Here is a 22,682-nt window from a genome sequence, read left to right on the forward strand (position 1 = left end):
CAAAACAACATGGGCAAGGGGGAGATGTTTCAGTTCCCCCATGCCTGACGGCAGAGGTGGGTCTTAAGGAGTTTACGAATACAGTAAAAACAAAGCTGGTTCAAAGTATTTTATTTTGTAATTTTTAAAAAGAACAGTTAAAGAGGTGCTTTTACAAAGCAATAAAAGTTATACAGGTCTCAGATGGGGTGACACTGCCCCAGACAGACTGTAGTGCATAATCTGGGAGTTTGGGACTCATGGCTCCTTCCCAGCATGGGCTGCTGCCTGGACTACCAGTGGGGTAGCAGAAACGCAGTGGGGTAGCAAAAATAGAGCTCCACCCCAGAGCACCCAATTTGCACTGAAAGTTGAAAGAAAATGCAGGGCATCCTGCATAAGCCATGCCCACAGTGTGGTAGTAAAAATCTGCTCCTACCTGAGAAGCAGGAGGAAGGCATGGGCAGATGGGCCTTTCTGCAACTGCAAGCTGTGTATCCTATATCCTTTCCTGGACCAACAACCCTTGTTCGCAATCACTAACACTCTAGTCACCTCTATCTTGATTATGGCAACATGATATACATGATCTGCTCTTGAAGAGCATCGAGAAGCTCCAATTGGTTCAAAAGGCAATGGCTCATAGTTTTGTTCAGACCCAGGGATACATATGTGTGACCTCTTCTATAGGAACTGCACTGGCTGTCAATTTGCTTCTGGGTACAATTCAAGGTGCTGGCTTGGGACAAACGGTGGGTAACTCCTGCGATGGGCTACTGCCTGGGTGGGGGGGAACGCAGTGGGGGTAGCAAAAATGGAACTCCACCCCAGAGCACCCAATTTGCACTGAAAGATGTTGAAAGAAAATACAGGGCGTCCTGCACAAGCCATGCCCACAGTGTGGTAGTAAAAAAATTGCTATCCTTTCACTGGGTTATTTTGGTAGCCCTTTGCAACATCACACCTCTGGAAATTAAACTGGCCCTAGCTTTTCACAAAGCCCATAAGACCTGGATTTGCCAATGGGTCTGGGGAACCCTGAGTGGGATGGAACTCATCAAATAGCTTCTTTCATTGATTGCAATTGCTAGGGCAGAGAAGGGTTGTGTGTGTGTTTTTTTCCCTTTTAATATTTATATATTGAGGTTTTTATATTTTGTTAGCTACCCAGAATCATTGAGAGTGCTAGTGGATGGCCCCACACATTCAACAAATATTTATTTATTTATTTATTTATTTATTTATTTATTGTTTGTTTGTTTGTTTGTTTGTTTGTTTATTTATTTATTTATTTATTTGATTGATTGATTGATTGATTGATTGATCGATTCATTCATTCATTTTTTTTGCTGCCCTTCTCCTTAGACTCAGGGCGGCTTACAAGATGTTAGCAATAGCACTTTTTTAACAGAGCCAGCATATTGCCCCCACAATCCGGGTCCTCATTTTACCCATCTCTTAAGGATGGAAGGCTGAGTCAATCTTGAGCCGATGATGAGATTTGAACCCCTGACTTACAGATCTACAGTCAGTTTCAGTGGCCTGCAGTACAGCACCCTACCTGCTGTGCCACCCCAGCTCTATACTTACATATCTACATAGCTACCTACCTACCTACCTACATACATACATACCAGAGAAGGATTCCTCCTGGTTCAGACCAGTTCACCTGAACCGGTAGCAAACGGCTGGTGATGTCACAATGATGTCACGGAACTGGATTAGTCGATGCCAGTCTATGGGTGCTGCCATCTTTTTTTTTTCTGAATTTCCCCCCCACAAATTCCCCCCCCACCCCCGGTGTTTTTTTCAGTACAGGTTTTTAGGACTGTGCATGCGTTCTTATCTTGATTTTGGCTTTTTTTTAATTGGGGGGTTTGCACTGCACATGCAGTCACTCATGCCCTCATCATCTCGAGGCTCAACTACTGTAATGCTCTCTACATGGGGCTACCTTTGAAAAGTGTTCGGAAACTTCAGATCGTGCAGAATGCAGCTGCGAGAGCAATCATGGGCTTCCCTAGGTATGCCCATGTTACACCAACACTCCGCAGTCTGCATTGGTTGCTGATTAGTTTCCGGTCACAATTCAAAGTGTTGGTTATGACCTATAAAGCTTTTAATGGCATCGGATCAGAATATCTCCCTGACCACCTTCTGCCGCACGAATCCCAGCAACCGATTAGGTCCCACAGAGTTGGCCTTCTCCGGGTCCCATCGACTAAACAATGTCATCTGGTGGGACCCAGGGGAAGGGTCTTCTCTGTGGCGGCCCTGACCCTCTGGAACCAGCTCCCCCCCGGGGATTAGAACTGCTCCCACCCTCCTTGCCTTTCGTAAACTCCTTAAAACCCACCTCTGCCGTCAGGCATGGGGGAATTGAAACATCTCCCCTGGGCCCATACCGTTTATGCATACAGTATGTTTGTGTGTATGTTTATTTTTAATAATGGGTTTTTTAGTGTTTTTTCTTAAATTATTAGATTCGTTATACATTGTTTTATTATTGCTGTGAGCTGCCCCGAGTCTACCGAGAGGGGCGGCATACAAATCAAATCAAATCAAATCAAATCAAATCAAATCAAATCAAATCAAATCAAATCAAATAAAGAAAGAAAGAAAGAAAGAAAGAAAGAAAGAAAGAATATGAATAGAATAGAATAGAATAGATTTCTTTATTGGCCAAGTGTGATTGCACACACAAGGAATTTGCGCGCGCATGTTCACAAGGCGTGGCCACACAGTGTGGAAGGAAGTGAACTGCCAGTGAGGTAAGTTAGAACCCACCCTGATACATTCATACATACTGCAGAGAACATTTAGGATAGTAGAGAAAATTTAACAAATGTTGAAAATAAAGGGATTCAATTTTTGGTACTTACATATTGCATTGCTGACACTTTCAGGAAAAAAAAGTTGGTGAACTACATAAGTGAAGGACTTGTTAGTTTTCCTGAGATCGATCTAACAATATTTTTAAGTATCCTAGGAAGCAGAAGACAATGAAGAATTAGGTGTAAATGACAATACTTCAGTTGCAGCTGGTATGGCTAATTTAAATAAAATGATGGGGAAATAACTGGAAAGGGCTGTCAAGAACCAAACTTCACTTGAATACATTAAAACCGAAAGAGCAATGATATGATTGCTGGTCATAAGCAATAGGAATATTTGTCACATCATATATTTCAGAATATGTCTTATCTATCATTGCAGGTCATTTTGGTCATAAAAAGTTGTGGCTTTATAAAGCCTTGGTTGGTTTCCTCTGCTTCATAAATCACAATTTTAAAACCACAATAGCTGGCTTTACACATATTAAACCCAAACCAAGCAAACCACATTTTGGCTTACCCATGATATATAAGCCTAGACTGTTCCTGTTTCTGCGACTCTTTAGTTTTAAAACAGTGTTATTATTGTAATCTTTTCAACAACACGGAACACCCATTTATTTTTTATTAATGCTGAGATTTCATGTTTCTTTCAACAAAGAAAAAGCAAAATTGAAATAAACATGTTTTAATGGCTATTAAATGATTATGGAATCCAATGAAGTCTATGATCTTGCACAATGTCATATTTAACCAATGCGTGAAGTAAGATTTAAGTAAGTTTTTGAACTGGCATATTTCATTTCCGAAACTCATCTTCACATCCCTAATGAGTGATGAAAACTCAAGTTTCACAAAGAGAGTTAAAAGAAAAGACAGAAAGCTATTCAGGGCCTTTAAAAAAATGTTCATATTGAACTTTCCTCCCTAACTTCTAGTTGGGTTTTTTTTCAAAACAGCTTTCCTATTACAGTAGTAACTCTACTTAAGAACTTAATTCATGCAATGACCAGGTTCTTAAGTAGAAAGATTTGTAAGTAGAAGCAATTTTCCTCATAGGAATCAATATAAAAGCAAATAATGTGCGCAAACCCATTAGGAAAGAAATAAAAGCTCAGAATTTGTATGGGAGGATGAGGAGGAAGGAGAGGAGGAGGACAGTCATTGCCGAGGGAAGAAGGTGAGGTGAGGTGAATCAAAAAAACCCAAAACTTTAAGGCTTTTAAAAAAAAAGACGGACTCTGAGGTGACAAGGAGCATGCGCCTCCCATACACTGTGCCAGAGAGAGAAACCCAGGCAGGTGAGAGGGGGGAACCTCCTGCTCCTTTAACCGAAAGGCGACTGCTGCTGCTACCTGCTTCCTCTTCCTTCCTATGCTGAAGGGCTTCCTTATCCTCTCGCTCGCTCGCTTTGCAGTCGGTGCCTTTCCTTCATTGTGGTGACTCCTCGGTTTGGCTGAAGCCAAGTTGATCGGCCGGGGCGAAGCGCCCCCTTTTGCCTTTCTGTGCCCAGACGCCCTGGGAGGCAACCTCACACCGTGTGTATGGGAGGCAGCGCGAGGGAGTCACCACAGCGAAGTGGTTTATTTCCTCTCCAAGCGCCCAGAGAAAGGAAAACGCTCCATTCGCTCTGGACTGCCAAAGCCTCCTTAAACACCACCAAAAGGCTCCTCTGGCAGCCCAGAAAAGCCCAAGATGGCTGGGATTAAAAGGGGAATGGCAGGAAACTGGCTGGGCCTTCATGCTGCTCTCAAATTTCCTGGGAAATTTTTCTGGGCTCAGGTTCTTAAGTAGAAAATGGTTCTTGAGAAGAGGCAAAAAAAAATCTTGAACACCTGGTTCTTATCTAGAAAAGTTTTTAAGTAGAGGCATTCTTAGGTAGAGGTACCAGTATAAAAGCTATCTGTATCATCCCATCCCATCATAGTTCTTGTTTGAATAGTGAAATAATCCAACTCTTGATACACTGGGTAGAATGTTTGTTTCCCCCCCCAGTTTTTGACAAATGTTGATGTTTTACGATGAGAAATCATGGTTCAAAAGATATAAGAGGAAAAAATAAAAGAGATTGAGGGAAGAAAGAAACAAGCAAACACCTGCTGTAGCTCCCACAACTTGTGGATAAAGAATAGCCTTGGATTGGAAGCAACTGAAAGAGACAACCCAAAAGCTTTGGTTTTCTCACTGAAACTTACAAAGTGTTCCTACTTCTTCTCTTCCTAACAGCTGCATGCTAGAATTGGCAGCTGTAGATGGGAGGAACCTGGTGAAGAAAGCTTTTTAACATTGCCTAAGATTAGCTAATATGCTTGAGCTTCATAGTATCTAACATGTTTTATTGATTACAGTCTGTTCTAGCAGATTTTTATAACTATAAAAAGACTTGTTTTTTTTAATGAAAGAGGTGTTTTTAAGACTTGCAGGCTACTAAATGATTGAAGAACTACAATACATTTCTTTCATGGCTGCCTTTCCTAATTGGGCATGATTAACAATGAGTTGGAACAACACACTGAGCCTTGCACATTCTTAAATTGCCTATGAAAGAGCCTCACTTATGATGAATCCTTAGATTGTATTAAGCTCAAATTCCCTTTCCCCATCCTAGAGCACTCGTGTTTTCTGCTTGTCATACAGCTGTTGATCAAACAGCTGTGAAGAGGAGATTTGCCAGCCGCAATAGGGATGAGAGAAACATTCCTATTGCCTGATATATAACCTTAGGTTCATTACTTTGCCAATCTTATATCAGTGATGGGCTCCTACAGGTATGGTCAGGTACGTAATACCGGTAGAAAAGTTTTGATTTTTTTCCTTTTTTTCTCTTCTGGACTCTTGGTATGTTTTTCCTATCGCAGTAAATAAGGTTGAATGTGTATAATTTTAGAAGAGCTGTGGATGTGTGTACATATACATACAGTTTATATAGTAGATAATGTATATTTCTGAGTGCCTATGCGTAATATGTATATTATTATTATATGCTGTTTTATTACTGTTGTTAGCCATCCCGAGTCTGCGGAGAGGGGTGGCATACAAATCCAATAAATAAATAAATAAATAAATATACACATATGGCATTTATACATAGAATTAGTAAATCCAAAATAGTATACAGTGATACCTCGCCTTACAAACACCTCATCATACAAACCTTTCAAGATACAAACCCGGGGTTTAAGATTTTTTTTGCCTCTTTTTACAAACTATTTTCACCTTACAAACCCACTGCCGTCGCTGGGATGCCCCGCCTCTGGACTTCCGTTGCCAGCGAAGCACCTGTTTTTGTGCTCCTGGGATTCCCCTGCAGCATCGCAAAAACACAGAGGTGGGGTTTCGAGGATTTCGGTGTTTTTGCGACGCTGCGATTTCACTAATGCTCCCTTCGGTGGGAAACCCCACCTCTGGACTTCTGTTGCCAGCAAAGCACTCATTTTTGCAATGCTGGGATTCCCCTGCAGCATCACAAAAACACAGAAGTCCGGAGGTGGGGTTTCCCATGGAGGGGAGCCTCAGGGGAATCCCAGCAGTGCAAAACTGGGTGCTTCGGCTGGCAAAAGGGGTGAGTTTTGGGCTTGCACGCATTAATCGCTTTTCCATTGATTCCTATGGGAAACATTGTTTCATCTTACAAACTTTTCACCTTAAGAACCTCGTCCCGGAACCAATTAAGTTCTTAAGACAAGGTATCACTGTATTTTGGATGTTCAGTAATAGTAAATAGATGGGGAAATTGTATCTCTTTGAGGCGAGGAGAGGCCAGGCACCCTAACCCTAACTCTAACTCTTGATATGAGTGACATCAAGTTGGCCACCTTTAAAGGTCACATGACCTTTAAGCCACCCCCCTGCTCACATGATCATCAAGCCACTTCCACCTGGTCACTTGGCTTGCAAGCCACACCCACCAAATAAGTCACACTCACAGTGTGGTAGTTAGAAATTTTGTAACCCTTCACTGCTTATCTTAGAAAGGTTATATGTTCTTATGCTCACTTGATAGCTACAGTAAAGAACAATACTTTAGTTTTTAATCATATCTGCTCTCTGATGATCACTTTTTGGATGGACCGCTCTTTGAAATAAAAGATTCACTTGCTTAAAAGTTCATTAACTTGTCAAGCATGGTTTACCTGGGAAGTCTACGGAGAGGGGCGGCATACAAATCCAATAAATAAATAAAATAAATAAATAAATAATTTTCCTTTCCAAAAAACCCATAAAAATTTAAAATAAAATATTGATGGCTAATCTTGCTTTGCTGATTACTATCCTGGTTCTTTTAATTGCCCTATTTAGCCAGATAAAATGATACATTCTTTTTAAATAGTGTATTGTAATCAAAAGGAAGCAAAAATCTAACTTGTTTCCCCAAAGCAGTGCTTATCCAACACACTCATGCAATTTGGTAGCTATACTGGAGTAAACACATATTTTCCTTTTTATTCATCTTCTCTGTGAAATAAGTAAGTTCTTTCTCATTTATTACAAGAAAACTAATAATTTGTCAGACCTGCACATATTTGTACTATTCAGGTAACTCTCTACTTACAATTCAGCCTAAAATTTCCATTGCTAAGCAAGCCAGTCATTAAATGAGTTTTGCCTCATTTTATGATCTTTCCTCCCACAGCAAGTAAGTGAACCACTGCAGTTGTTAACTTAGTTAGATGGTTGTTAAGTGAATCTGGATTCCTCATTGACTTTGCTTGTCAGAAAGTTGCAAAAGATGACCACATGAATTACAATCGTCATAAATATGAACCAGTTGCTAAGCATCTGACTGCTGATTATATGACTATGAGGATGCTGCAACAGTTGTATAAGTACAAAAAAAATGGTCATTAGTCACTTTTTTCCCTGTTACTTTAGAATACTGTTTAAATGTTCGGATGTCTCAGATTCTAATGGGTGATTTCAATATGTATCTTTGTAGTCTACTCTTTTATCCAAAGATTTTATTCTAGGTCAGTGGGTCTCCAACTTTTTGGACACCAGGAATCGGTTCTGTAGAAAACAATTTTTTTCCACGGACCGAAGGGGGCATGGTTTAATGTGCTGCCCAACCAATTCCACCCAGGACTGCATTGGCATTTTGGGCAAATACAGTACTCTGTTGGCTCATATTAAGGTGATTTGTCCACTAGGACTCCAAGATCCCTCTCACAATTACTCCTATTGAGCAGGTATACTCAATAGTATGAAGGAGATTTTTTGCCAGTTTCTTTTACTGACTTTCTTACTTACTTATTTATTTATTTATTCATTCATTCATTCATTCATTCATTCATTCATTCATCCCTCCCTCCCTCCCTCCCTCCCTCCCTCATTCCACCCATTTATTTATTTATTTATTTATTTATTTATTTATTTATTCATTCATTCATTCATTCATTCATTCATTCATTCAATTTTTTATGCCGCCCTTCTCCTTAGACTCAGGGCGGCTTACAGCATGTTAGCAATAGCACTTTTTAACAGAGCCAGCATATTGCCCCCACAATCCGGGTCCTCTTTTTGTTTTTACATGAAGTTATGTGGTTAAACAGGGTGCCAATATTAATTTTCAAATAAATGAATGATAAAAAATAGAACACCAGAGTACAAGACTATAAATCCCTAGTTCCTGTTCTGTCTGGGTGCCCCCAGACTTCAACACCAACTGGAAAAAGCAGCCAGACACGCTGGTAAAAGCAAAAGCACTTTATAGTTTGAAAAATAAACACAGAGAAAAACCTGTTCTTCCCAACAGGCTTCACAGCAAAGTCCTGACGGCCAGACAATACAGTAGACTTCTTGCTGGCACACACACCACTGTAGAGAATAAGCCCCCACGCCTTTTCCCCCAAGGTTTCAGCCTTCAAGGCCACAAGTCAGAATCAGAGACGCCAAAGATCACAGCCAGGTCCCAGGACTCCCAAAGATACTACTCCACAAGACAGGAAGGGTGGGTCTGCCTTTTCAGCCTTTCTGGGGAGAACCACACCCAAACCCAGCTGTTACCTATTTAGGACTGGAAGTACCTGGCTAATTGTCCCCTTCGTTGTTCTGCTCTTCTCTGCCTGTGATCGATGATGGCTTGAGCATTTTCATCTAAGGACTGCAGGCTGCTTGCTGGGGAGAGCTCCACCCCGGGGGACTCTGGCTGTTCTCCCTCTCCCTCGGCCTGATATTCCTCCTCCCCTTCTGCCTGGGCCTCCTCCTCCTCCTCCTGTTCCTCATCCTCCCCCTCTGAGCAGGGAGCCGGCAGAGGTTCAGCCGTTCCCTGAGGAGCCTCAGACGGAATCACAACAGTTCCCAACATGGGGCCCATATTCCCAGGGAGGCAATTTCATTTTTAATGGGAACAATTATAACCTTGCTTAAACCTAGTTAATGGCCTTTTAGGCTTCCTTCATGTGAGTAATTTGCTTTTGGAATAATAAGAATTATATGTCATAGCGGGGAAGCCTCAGGATTTTAGAGATGCTTAGGTGGATCATGGCCAAAAAAAGGTTGGGAACCACTGCTATAAATCCTTTATCAGCAACTACTACAATAACGGCTTTTCTTACTATATATTTTATAGCTTTGTAGAGAATCCCAGCATTTTATTCTACTCATTAGTTCACAGAACTCCCATCACAACTTGGAAAGGCAATAAAATAAGATAAACACTAACTACAAATTTACAAAGGATGTAAAAAATGTAGAGCATGTAAGCAAATGCTTACAAACGCGAACGGAAATATAAATACAATCTTGTTTCAAATAATCTTGCTAGAGTGTAGTGAATACTAAAGTATCTCTAAATATTCATTTGATTTCTCACTTTTAAGAATTATTTGAACATATTTATTGCATTACTCTAGTTAGACATTATTAGAGTTACGTTGCATAGGGCTACATTTATTCTTTCCTTCGGCATGGTGGATATATTCAATAACTCCCTTTCCAGAAAAGCTAATACCATTTAAAAATATCCAATTCATTTCAGTTCTTCTACTTTGGCACATGCCTATGTATGTATGTGTAGGCACTACGTATGATGGAGCAAAAGAGCGACTGTTCCCCATCACTTTTCAAGGCCAATCCTGCTGGCTATCTCTTGTCTGGCTTCACCGCTTAGAGGGAATAAACACAATAGAGTACATCAGAACAGCCACTCAGGCGTGCTAATCTCTGTGTCAGGCCATTGAATGGGAAACAAGGCAACCATTGTATTTCTAGGGGACAAGAAAAACCTACAGATATGTAGAGAATAAAGATAAAAACCAAATCGTGCCCACTTGAGAGAGAAAGCTGAAAAGAAAATAACATGTGCTTTCTAATGTTTTGTCTTGCTTTTCTCACTGTAAGGCAAAAGTAAATAATTCTGTTCCCACAAAGCTTTTTACGAAAGTGTTTACACATCATACAAATTATCTTTTGCTGCTATTTTGTCACGTAGACTAATTCCCACCTTTATGAGGTAAATAATTGCCATTGCTTCAAGAACATCAGGCATCATTCGCAAAATTTAATGGTGGTATTTCCAGAATATTATTCCATTGCACCATTTTAAGGATGAGTAGAAACAAATTAACAAGCAAATAAAAAAAACATACCTGATTGGGATTATTGGTCTTGGATTTGGTCCCAAGAATTAAGTAAAATATAAATTGGTTTGCATTCTAAGGCTAATGACAATCTGAAGTTAGTTGGGGGAAAGATCAAAGGCAACATGAGAAAATATTATTTTACTGAAAGAGTAGTAGATCCTTGGAACAAACTTCCAGCAGACGTGGTTGGTAAATCCACAGTAACTGAATTTAAACATGCCTGGGATAAACATATATCCATCCTAAGATAAAATACAGAAAATAGTATAAGGGCAGACTAGATGGACCATGAGGTCTTTTTCTGCCGTCAGTCTTCTATGTTTCTGTGACTGGCCCAATGAAATTTTTGACAAGCAATTGACCTTTTTTGTTTTGCTCTTACTTGTTCTTAGTTATCTCTTTAAAATCTTGGTGAGTCTTATACACCGGTGCGTCCTATAGTCCAAAAATGCGGTATCTTGGAAACAATATGGCAACATTATGTTCTAATATATTTTTTGCCATCTAGCCAAATAGCCTTGATATTTCCTAGTGGTCTCCAATCCAGATGGATCATATCCAAGCCTATGATGGCTCATGAATCATGACTAGATGCTTACCACCTAATTTGGCAAGACCTTGCATAGCTGTCTTATGTCAACATTTAAAAACAGGGATAGAATTATTCTAATCAGACTCATCACTGTCCCTCCCCCCAACTCCCAGCACATTTTTAATCTCTAGTCCCAAAATTATTTTCTTTGTTTACCATTTTCAAAATAGACCTTCCTCCAAAATGTTTTTATTTGTATTTGTATTTTTATTTATTAGATTTGTATGCCGCTCCCCTCTGAAGAGTCGGGGCGGCTAACAACAATATAAAAGACAATGTAAACAAATCTAATATTAAAACAATCTTAAAAACCCCAATTTAAAGAACCACTCATACATACAAGCATACCATGTATAAATTCTATAAGCCTAGGGGGAAGGGAAATCTCAATTCCCCCATGCCTGACAACAGAGGTGGGTTTTAAGGAGCTTGTGAAAGGCAAGGAGGGTGGGGGCAACTCTGATATCTGGGGGGAACTGGTTCCAGAGGGCCGGGGCCCTTCTCCTGGGTCCCGCCAAATGACATTGCTTAGTCAACGGGACCCAGAGAAGTCCAACTCTGTGGGACCTAACCGGTCGCTAGGATTCGTGCGGCAGAAGGCGGTCCCGGAGATATTTTATGATTTCATTAGAGGCCTTCTATACCTCTGACATTGGTGTCCTTCTGAACTGCTTGAAAAAAAATGGAGATAGGAAGCATAGTTCCTAGTTTGGGCAGGTATTGTCCAGTTTTAATGGTAGTGATAGAGAAATTGTCCTGGAGCTACTCTCTTGTGAATTGATTCAGCTATTGGTCCTTTTTCCCTATCATTATCCTTGACACAAAGATACTGGAAAAGGTAGATTCAGACTGTTATACCATAATTATGCTAACAATATACTGTCTATATTCCCATCATCACTCTGCTTGTGCTGAAAATTCTGTACATGTCTTGTCATGGTGGGTTCAGGCTATAATGTCTGGATTGGGCAAGACAGATTAAAGTTGAATATAAGCATGAAGGAATTGCTCTTTGTGCTGTGAAGGCTCCCTTTTGCCTCTGATGTTGCCTCTTAACAATGACACATTCAAATGGAAGGAGAAGGTTTGTCTCTTGTCGGTCTTCCTTAATTTGAGGGTGCTATTGTCTTTTGTAGGTAGAGGTTCACAGAGGGGAGGTTATGTTCAGAATAGCCTTTGCCCATGTCTGCTCGTGGGACAATTGCAGCCTACCTAAATTGGGAAAATGTTGTCATAATCACAAATGCTCACATAACAACTTGGATGAACTACTGCAAGGCACACTGCTTAAGCTTGCCTTTAAAGACCACCCAGAAGGTGCAATTAGTGCCCAATGCAGCAACCCATTTGTTAGCTGCATATATCACAAGAAGCACATCACAATTGTGCTATGAATCCTGCACTGGCTTACTTGGTGCAATTCCAAGTGTTGGTTTTGACTTGCAAAACCTTATGTGATTTGGCATCTATATATTTCCAGAATTGCATTCTGTAATCAAAACTAATCTAACCAATTCAATAGTTATTGCTGTTATCCACATCTGTAAACAATCACCTTTTCTTTGATACAATTTTTCAGTTGAGATCAGACTGCTCCCCCTCTGTAATTTCTCTTCGGAAGGTGCTAAGGACAAAGGATTTATGGATTTATGAAGCTATGGACAAAGGATTTATGGTTTTATGCAGTTAGTGGATATTTAGGGGGTTTTGTTGTTGTTGTTAATCTGTTTTGCTTACTACTTTTCTTATTTTCCCCTAGTGTACATGGTTTATTTATTTATTTTTCATGTTTTAATATTATGCATCTCATTATTCCACAAAACTACTGGTTTCCTGGCAGAAGCTTGCAATATACTAGTGTCATGACTCATGAGTCGATCCATCAGTCCATCAATCAATCTGCCAATAGGAGCTTGGCAAATTACAAGCCCTGATTACATTAGCAACCAATGGTCATGAAACCTGCCAGGTCATATACATAGTAAAGAATGCAATGAGGTAAGATTAAAAACTGATACTGGGAAAAATATGTGGTAACTTTAAATTGCTGCAAGAGTGCAGAAAAGGGGATTTACTGGGACATTGAATTGCTATGGATAGGGCTGAGTGGAGAAAGACTCTCTACAGAAATATGATTTGAGATCAGCCGAGTTTCAGGTTTTGAAAACAAAAATAATGTGCAAAATTCACATTCAGTAGGTGTTGCACAAGGTAATTGTTTTCCCATGACATTCTCCGCATTCCTTATATCATATTTCAACATCACATTTTCTGCTTATTTGTTTCTCATTTAACCCTTTCTCTTCTCTTCTCTTGCCTGTTTTCCAACTCTTTCCTGTTTTCTTGGGCATAATATAGAAAGACACCCAATCCCTCTCACACAGAAAAGTTTCAAGGCACCAAGGATATGGATTTAAACTTGAAATATTTAAATGTTGCTGTCAGACCACTAGATGCTTGAAAATAAACAATTATTTAATATTTCACAGAAGGAAAGTTTCCTATGAAATGATGCTAATGTCAATTTATAATCTTGGTTTATATGGGGAAATTTAATTTTTGGTCTTTTGTTCAATATTCTAAGGAACCAGTTTGATAACAGCTTCAGGTGCATATAGACACATATAAATTAACAGCAGTCCAGTCTCTTCTTCGTACTCCAGCGATGAAGCATCCACAACTTGGGCCTAGAAAGTTTAGAACTAAGACGCCTTAAACAAGAGTCTTCGGAGAGGGGCGGCATACAAATCTAATAAATTATTATTATTATTATTTATTATTATTATTATTAATTATTAAGATCTAAGTATTGCCCACAAGATCATATGCTGCAACGTCCTGCCTGTCGGCGACTACTTCAGCTTCAACCACAACAACACAAGAGCACACAACAGATTTAAACTTAACATTAACCGCTCCAAACTTGACTGTAAAAAATATGACTTCAGTCACTGAGTTGTCGAAGCGTGGAACTCACTACCGGACTCCATAGTGTCATCCCCAAACCCCCAACACTTTACCCTTAGATTATCTACGGTTGATCTATCCAGATTCCTAAGAGGTCAATAAGGGGCGAGTACAAGTGCACTAGAGTGCCTTCTGTCCCCTGTCCTATTGCCTTTCCTATACCTTTCCTCTATTCCTATATCTCTTCTTCTATTCTTTCATTCTTTCTATATCTATTCCTATATCTCTTCTTCTATTCTTTCATTGATATATTCTATTCCTATATCTTCTTTTCTATTATTTCTTAGATATGCAGTGTTCCCTCGATTTTCACGGGGGATGCGTTCCGAGACCGCCCGCGAAAGTCGAATTTCCGCGAAGTAGAGATGCGGAAGTAAATACACTATTTTTGGCTATGAACAGCATCACAAGCCTTCCCTTAACACTTTAAACCCCTAAATTACAATTTCCCATTCCCTTAGCAACCATTTAGATTATTACTCACCATGTTTATTTATTAAAGTTTATTTTTAAAAAATATTATTAAAGGTGGACGAAAGTTTGGCGATGACATATGATGTCATCGGATGAGAAAAACCGTGGTATAGGGGAAAAAACCATGAAGTATTTTTTAATTAATATTTTTGAAAAACCGTGGTATAGACTTTTCGTGAAGTTTGAACCCGCGAAAATCGAGGGAACACTGTATTTTACTATGAGTATCTCTTCTATAACCTCCATCATGTATTTTACTATGTGTATATTGATATATACCCACTAAAACCATCATTGTGTATTGGACAAAATAAATAAATAAATAAATAAACTTCTGAAGGCAAACTGTTCTCCTTTCCAGGTTGAATCTCTCCCTGTTCAGTTTCCATCCATTATTTCTTGTCTTGGCGCTAGTCTCTTATTAAAATGCAAACATGTAGTGTTCCAGCAACCATTCTCTCTATATTTTATCCTCCAGTTGCCTAACCATCTTTGTTGCTCTTCTTTACACTCTTTTTCTACAGTCTCAATATCTTTTTTACATTTGATTTTTTTTCAGTGCCTTCAGTTCAGTCTTGGTGAGTGCCTGGGCTTGTTTTCATGGCAAATTTTGCGGAAGTGGTTTCTTGCTGCTTTCTTCCTAGAGCTAAGGGAGTGACTGTCTCAGAGTCGCCTAACTGGCTTCATGCCTAAGTTGACACTTAGCTTACTAAATTTCTGAAATGCTTGATAGATATGTCTTTATGAGTGAACATACGTATACTGTATTACTACATCTATGGTTATTGCCTAGCAGTAAAAAAAAATTGCAAGGATATGAATTTGCCTCTGTCAGCTGTAGATGCTTATGAATTGACCTTTTGTACTATATCACAATTTTTGTTTCTTAAGTCTTTGGTACTTCTGCTACTTAGCATGTGCCCTAAATTTCATTATTATTGCACAGTTCTCATGCTTCCAAATTCCTATGTGTTATTCACATATGTTATCAAGTCCAAGGTTCAGAGGTGACTAAGGAATATATACTTTGTATGCACCTTAAAATATACAGTAGGAGAATGAGAATAAAAGATTGGCTCATTAAGTAACTAGGACAGTAAAACTGCTTGCCTCTATTTTTGAAGTCATGGCTTATACAATTGTAATACAGTGAACCCTCGAGTTTCGCGTGTTCAAGTATCGCGAAAGGGCTATTTCGCGAGTTTTCAACCAGGAAGTAAACTCCACCATCTGCGCATGCGTGCCCTTCCACGCATGCATAGATGGTGGAGTTTCCCCGCCGGGCAGAGGCTTCCCTGGGTCTTCCCCCTCTTGCCCCCGTAAGACCCCAGCGGCGGCGCGAGCAACGGCGTGGGCGGGCGGGCGGCACGCGCTTGGGGACATCCCAGCTCCGCTCCCCAGCTGGGGAAAGCGCGCGCGTTTGGGGACTCCCTAGATCCGCTCCCCAGCTGGGGAGCGGATCTAGGGAGTCCCCAAACGCGCGCGCTTTCCCCAGCAACGCGCGCGCGGTGGGGACTCCCTAGATCCGCTCCCCAGCTGGGGAGCGGATCTAGGGAGTCCCCAAACGCGCGCGCTTTCCCCAGCAACGCGCGCGCGCGGTGGGGACTCCCTAGATCCGCTCCCCAGCTGGGGAGCGGATCTAGGGAGTCCCCAAACGCGCACGCTTTCCCCAGCAACGCGCGCGCTTTCCCCAGCAACGCGCGCGCGGTGGGGACTCCCTAGATCCGCTCCCCAGCTGGGGAGCGGATCTAGGGAGTCTCCACCGCGCGCGCGTTGCTGGGGAAAGCGCGCGCGTTGCTGGGGAAAGCGCGCGCGTTTGGGGACTCCCTAGATCCGCTCCCCAGCTGGGGAGCGGATCTAGGGAGTCCCCAAACGCCCGCGCACCCCAGGCGCGAGCAACGGGGTGGGCGGGCGAAGGGCGGGCGGCAGTGGAAGCAAAAACACCATCTGCGCACGCGCAGATGGTGTTTTTACTTCCGCACCGCTACTTCGCTAAAAATCAATCATCGTGTGGGGTCCTGGAACGGAACCCTCGCGATGATCGAGGGTTCACTGTATATGATAACTATAAATACTAAGCAGTGTTTTTTTAATTAACCAGAGATTAAGTCTCTACCTTACAAGGCAAAGGTTGCAAGTTCAAGTCCCAGTGAGGGTATGGTTAGGTGATGAGGCCAAAATAAGGCTGAAATAGATCTATCCTAGTCTCCCTTAATTTTCAAATTCAGCAAAAACATATGACACACATACACACACACACACAGCTGCGAGAGCAATCATGGGCTTTCCTAGGTATGCCCATGTTTCACCAACACTTCGCAGTCTGCATTGGTTGCTGATCAGTTTCCAGTCACAATTCAAAGTGTTGGTTATGACCTATAAAGCCCTTCATAGCATCGGACCAGAATATCTCCGGGACCGCCTTCTGCCGCACGAATCCCAGCGACCAGTTAGGTTCCCACAGAGTTGGCCTTCTCTGGGTCCCGTCAACTAAACAATGTCATCTGGCGGGACCCAGGGGAAGAGCCTTCTCTGTGGCGGCCCCGACCCTCTGGAACCAGCTCCACCCGGAGATTAGGATTGCCCCCACCCTCCTTGCCTTTAGTAAACTCCTTAAAACTCACCTCTGCCATCAGGCATTGGGGAATTGAAACATCTCCCCCGGACCCATACAGTTTATGCATGGTATGTTTGTGTGTATGTTTATTTTTAATAATGGGGTTTTTAGTGTTTTTTCTTAAATTAGGATTGCCCCCACCCTCCTTGCCTTTATTAAATTCCTTAAAACTCACCTCTGCCATCAGGAGGCATGGGGAAATTGAGACATCTTCCCCAGGCCTATATAATTTATGTATGGTATGTTTGTGTGTATGTTTTGTTTTTAAATAAGGGTTTTTAAGATATTTTTAAATATTAGATTTGTTATTGTACATTGTTTTTATTATTGCTGTGAGCCGCCCCGAGTCTATGGAGAGGGACGGCATACAAATCTAATAAATAATTATTATTATTATTAGAAAATAAGTTCAGGCGCTATACAAGGATTGGGAAGAATCAGGTTCAATCTCATCTTTAATTATGGAAGCTCATTTGGTGACCGTAGGACATTCATTCCACTTCAGCCCACCTACTTCACAGGGCTGCTGTTGTAGTGGGAAAATGAAAATAAATAAAAGTGCCTTAAGCTTCTTGATAAAATCTGGGATGTAATCTAAGAAATAAATAAGGCTGATATAAGAACAACTGTGGAAAAGTCAGAAAAAACTACAATGAATTCCTGAGTGTTTCTTCATTAATTTTTAAATAATAAATTTTATTAAACATTTTAAAAATTAAAAACCGTACAAAACACACACACACACATAAAACACATAAACAGTTTTCCTCAATACATCAAGTTTGTACTAGCATCACTGATAACAGTTTGCATCAATGTTTTAATGAAGAAAAAAAATGGAACATATATGACTCTGGAATTTCAGAGGATTTAGATTTAATTCTCACGAGCTCCTATTGAATTTGTTAAAATTAAAAAATCTTTTCTTGGTGTCACTTTGAAATGTTTATTCGCCCAAACTGTAATGTTTGCTACAGAGCTGCAAGTGTTATGTGTAATTAGAAAGGTCATTAAGTCAGTGATTAGAGCATTTCCTTTGTAAGCCCAAATCTCTAATTCAACTGCTATCGTTTTCACTAAAAAGATCCAGATGACAGATGCTTAATCTGGGATTTTGCAAATGCCATTGCTGATCTCAATAAACTGGCCTTTTTAAATGGCTACTATCAGCTGTCAGCGTAATCAATATTCAGAGAGTTGCAGATCTTTGGTAAAGAGGAGTGGAGTTTGATTAAACAAGCAAATAAACAAACTGTTCTGTCTCACCCGGTTAATTATCAGTAATTAATACCCAATGAAGATTTGAAAGCAAAGTCACTATGTATATTTGTCTATTTACAAAGAAACGTGCTGGAAACAGCAATGAAATCATAGCAATATCAGTCCGCGACTGCTAAAAGTCCACTGTTATCAGCACAATTAAAAACGACCGTCCAACATAAGGTAATAAATTCAAGTCATTAGTTTTCGGCTTTGACAGGTACTCACAAATGCCTTCAAAAATCAGGATCTCAGGATTGCAGAAGGGTTTAATAGAGAATCTTCGACTGCTAGTTCTCTCTCTTCTTGAACTTCTGCACCAAGGTTTCCCATAGTCCTCCCTTTTATACTATCAGTCATGACAAGCTATGCATAGAAGTATTCAATGCCTAGATTTACATTGCCGGAGATATTCTTTTCTCCCTTGCATTCTTCTTACCCTACTGTCTAACATCTTCCTCCTTATCTGACTCAAGCATTACCATAGATGGGGGTTCTGCAGTCCCTGGGGGTTCCCCAGGCCTTAACTTTTCCTCACTTCCACTTTCCAATTCCTCTGGTAAACACACTGGCCTGTAATACCCAGATGGACCCGGTTCATTCTCTTCAAAATCTGTGATCAAAGAAGCCAGATTTTTGTTAAAAGTTTATTTAAAAGTTTATTAAAATAAAACAGCCACATGATCTTGGAAAACATTGTAACTGCTTTCATGAATTGTCAACATGCTTTTTCATTTTTATATAATGTTTTTTGTTGAGGTACATATAAACTAGTTTCGCTCAACTTGGTGGAGACTTCCAGATATGTTTAAACTGAAGCAACCATCTTCCCCACTTAGCAAAACTGTGGCATCATCCGCGCTCCCAGTTAGGGGGCTGCGAGAGAGTTTTTTCCCCGCGCTTCGGGAATGCCCGCCCCGCCCCTCTCGCAGCCCCTTCGCTGGGAGCGCTTTCATCCCAAGCTTTCAGCAAGGGGGCTGCAGTAGAGGCAGGGCAGGCATTCCCGAAGCGCTCGGAGAAAGCGCTTTCGCAGCCCCCTCGCTGAGAGAGAGAAAGCAACAGACAGAGCAAGATGGAAAGAGAGAGGGAGAGAGAAAGTAAGTGAGAAAGATAGAGAGAGAGAAAGGGTGGAGAGAGAGATAGCAAGAGAGAGAACAAGAGAGAGAAAGAAAGCAAGAGAGAGAGAGAGAGAAAAAAAGCCATAGAGAGAGAGAGAGAAAGAAAACAAGAGAGAAAGAGTGAGTGAGAGAGAGAGAGAGAGAGCAACAGACAGAGCAAGATAGAAAGAGAGGGAGAGAGAAAAAGAGAAATGACTCTTGATTTAAAGCATATGGTAAAAAGCACCCAAATAAAAACAGAGAAAAAAAACCCCAGCCTTGTGTGTGTGTGTGTGTGTGTGTGTGTGTGAACTCTTGAATCATTTCCAATAGCCCTCATCTGTTACTGGAAATGGTTCAAGAGTTCACATACACACACACACACACACACACACAAGGGGGGAGGAGACAGGGATGGAAAAAGAGGAGAATATATTAATAATAGTAATAATAGATTTTGGTTTTGTTTTATTATTAATTTCTTTTAATAAAAAAGAAGGGAATTTTCTCTTGTTTGTTTGTTTGTTTATTTGTTTATTTATTTGTTTATTTATTTGTTTATTTGTTTATTTATTTATTTATTTATACTTCTATGCCGCCCCTGCCACTCAGACACTATACTTTTCCGCCGATACCGAAAAAAAATTGGAGGGAACATTGCTGGCTGTTCCTCAGTGCTCCAGGATCTTTGAAAGATATAGTTCAGTGGCTCTGAGATCTCAGCTGCCAGTTCCTTCAGAACCTTATGGTGTAATATATCTGATCCTGGTGATTTGAATTCATCTAGGGTAGACAGGTGTTCTCTTACTATTTTCTTCCCTATTTTAACTTGTGTTCCTAATATGTTTTTGTGATGCTGTTTTTGATAGGTTGGATTGTTTTTTCCCCTTTGTTTAAAGACAGATGCAAAAAACGTGTTAAGTAGGTCTGGTTTCTCTCTGTTGCTTGTCACCTTCTTGCCATTTTCTCCCTGCAATGTACCAATTGTTTCCTTGACTTTTTTTCTTGTTTTTAATATGTTGAAAGAATCTTTTTTGGTTACTCTTTACTCTTGTTGCAAGCCTTTGTTCATTGTGAGCTTTAGCTTTTCTCACTTCATTTTTATAGGTTCGGGTGATTTGCTGGTATTCTGTCTTAGTTATTTCCCCTTTTTTCCACTTTTTATACTTGTCCATTTTGTCTTTCAATTTGTTTAACATATGCCTCATTCTCAAACTAATCATTTCTAGTCCTTAATCGTTTGGCATTTTTCAAGTATATGTCCAACTCAATTTTTTTATTTTCCAGTTTCTCTCCAGAGAGCCATCTTAATGTCTTCAGGTAATTTTTCAAGATGCCAGGAAAAGTAATTTCAAGTTCTTTAAGAAGCTCCTAGATAATCACATCCCATTAAAAAACCTTCATTTATCTGCATCCTTATTCAGTACATGACATTTTCTAATGTTAATGCTAACTGCAGCTACTTCAATTAGGATGGGTGTGTGACTTGGTTTGTTGCAAAACAGTGGAGATCTTCCCCTCTTGATTCAAATTGCAAAATTTAATTTGATTATTCCCCAATGAAGAAATAGCATTGCGGTAAGTAAACAACATTCTTATGACATGCACAGTTCCATTGCTTTTAATATTTTTCCTATGCTGTTCTCATGAGGATTACAAATGAAATGTTAATAAAAATACTTTTTGAAAACTGGTTTTGAATTAGTTGTTGATTATATATAGTCTTTATATATAGTAAACCTAAAATTAGAATGCTGTGTCAAGGAACACGGGTTCCACCCCAGGGATGGACTAGAAATGAACTTTCTTTCTTTCTTTCTTTCTTTCTTCCTTTCTTTCTTTCTTTCCTTCTTCCTTCCTTCCTTCCCTCCCTCCCTCCCTCCTTCCTTCCTTCCTTCCTTCCTTATTTATTTATTTGATTGATTGGTATGCCGCCCCTCTCTGAAGACTCAGGGCGGCTCACAACAATAATATTTGCCCTCCATCCCCAAATTTCTCCTAAATTTGAAGGGTATGAAAATAAAAGAAGAAAAGTTGTAAATGTAGTGTAATCTCTTAATATCCCAGTCTTATCATGGCTGTGTCAACAAACACCCTTAGCCAACTTTTAGTGTAAATAAAAATGTTCCACTAGATATCAATTAAGAAATACAGGTCCTGCACACCTGTCCACTATTATGATTTAGGATTTCTACACTTTCTGGGAAAAAAAGCTGCCTATTGCTTTACTCTCTTGCATTTGCAAATTTAGTTTGAAGTTTTGCTGATTTAATTGAGCATTAAAGAATTGCACTAACTGTCTACTAGCAGCATAGCTCTTTAAAATCAAACAGATTTTAATTTTTTTTACTGAGTTGAGAGAAGCAAGCAAGTCTGTTTTTTTAAAAAAAAATTGTTTTATTGAATTATTATAAAGCAGAAGTAGTGCATTATATTATTTAGGTACAATGAAATTTATAAGGTGTTTACTAGATATTATTAACACTTTGATTTAGAGAACATAAACTGTCAAAAGGTTATAATATATATTTATGTCAATAGTTAATATTAATAATAATAATAATAATAATAATAATTTATTGGATTTGTATGCCGCCCCTCTCCGTAGACTCGGGGCTGCTAACAACAATGATAAAAACAGCATGTGACAATCCAATAATAAAACAACTAAAAACCCTTATTATAAAATTCTATTCTATTCTATTCTATTCTATAAAACCAAACATACACACAGACATACCATGCATAACTTGTAATGGCCTAGGGGGAAGGAATATCTCAACTCCTCCATGCCTGGCGGTATAAATGAGTCTTGAGTAATTTACGAAAGACAGGGAGGGTGGGGGCAATTCTAATCTCCGGGGGGAGTTGGTTCCGGAGGGCTGGGGCTGCCACAGAGAAGGCTCTTCCCCTGGGGCCCACCAAACGACATTGTTTAGTCGACGAGACCCGGAGAAGGCCAACTCTGTGGGACCTTATCGGTCACTGGGATTCGTGCGGTAGCAGGCGGTTCCGGAGGTAATCTGGTCCAAAGCCATGTAGGGCTTTAAAGGTCATAGCTTTATATTAGCTATGATTTCTTAAATATTGGTATGAATTTGAAATTTGGAACACCTTTCCCCCAGAGATGAGATCTGTCCCAACCTTTTTGGCTTTGCCAGAAGACCTTAAGACCTGACTTGGGGTCTCAGGAGAGAGGCTCCAGGCTAGAGAGGGTTGGATACAGTGATAGAGAATATATCACCTCTGCACTGCTTGGGAATCTGATTTTTAGTCTTTAAC

Source organism: Erythrolamprus reginae, chromosome Z (assembly GCF_031021105.1).
Source record: "Erythrolamprus reginae isolate rEryReg1 chromosome Z, rEryReg1.hap1, whole genome shotgun sequence".
NCBI classification, from domain to species: domain Eukaryota; kingdom Metazoa; phylum Chordata; class Lepidosauria; order Squamata; family Dipsadidae; genus Erythrolamprus; species Erythrolamprus reginae.